Raw genomic sequence first — 1071 nt, forward strand, 5'->3', positions numbered from 1 at the left:
AACCTTGTACAAAAACTGGACAGTTATTTGCTTCAAAAAGAGAAAAAGAAAATAAAGAAAAGAAAGACCCGTCAAAAACTAAAAATCCAAAAATCCAAAGGAGTCAAAACAATCGAATCTCCCAAAAGTTCAAAATCAAAAGGAGACGATATCAAAAAAAAAAAAAAAAAAAGAACTCCCAAAATTCAAAATCATATGGAGTCACAAAGCTAAAGGGCTAAAAAAATGCATCACAATTCGGAAGCAAAAGAACAAAACAAGGTTCTTCTCTGGTTACAAGTATCTTGAAGACCCAGTTTCTCGACTTATCAGATTTTGTTTTTCCCTTCCTTTTTCTTTCTAAACCATTGCCCTAGCCCCATAACTCATAATAAAATACCTCTAGCTCGATTAGGAATAGGATGGTGTGATAGTAAGTGGCAAGCATGATCAATCGACCCCGATTCCTTTGGATGTCATTTGAGTATGTGAGAAATATAAGTGTCCGCTGTACTTGAGAGAACGAACCTTGAGTGAATGTATCAGAGAGTTGTGATTGCAACACACCCCTATGAGAACCCACCTTAAGGAAGCTCTCCAAAAGCCTCGAAAACAACTCTGCTTTTGCATTTCATTGCTCATGTTTTGTACATTTATCTTTAGATGATTAAATTACTATATATATGTTATTCTAAGTTCAAAGGTGCTTGTCCTTATTCACCGCAATTGAGATGTATGAACATCTGAGAATAAATAAGGAAACAAAACCCTTTGTACTAAATAGAAGAAGTTTGTGAGTACCTTCATCAAAACTCTCACGAGGCTTAAAGCTCATCCACTAGGGAATTCCTAGTGGATTAAGGCCTTGTTGCATATAGTTAATGCAATCGCACTCTGCGAAACGAGATTAGTATAACATATAATAAATCACTCATTTGTGATCTTAGTTTTTCCTCTCATCCTTACTTAAGGACAAGCAAGATGTTATTTGGGGGTGGTGATCAGCTCCCAAATATGTATTTTATTACCCGTATATTGCTGCATTACAGTCCCTCTTATGTTTAACGAAAAGATAACTCATAGCTTTTACTG

The sequence above is a fragment of the Coptis chinensis genome, chromosome 7, assembly GCF_015680905.1.
Source record: "Coptis chinensis isolate HL-2020 chromosome 7, ASM1568090v1, whole genome shotgun sequence".
NCBI lineage: Eukaryota > Viridiplantae > Streptophyta > Magnoliopsida > Ranunculales > Ranunculaceae > Coptis > Coptis chinensis.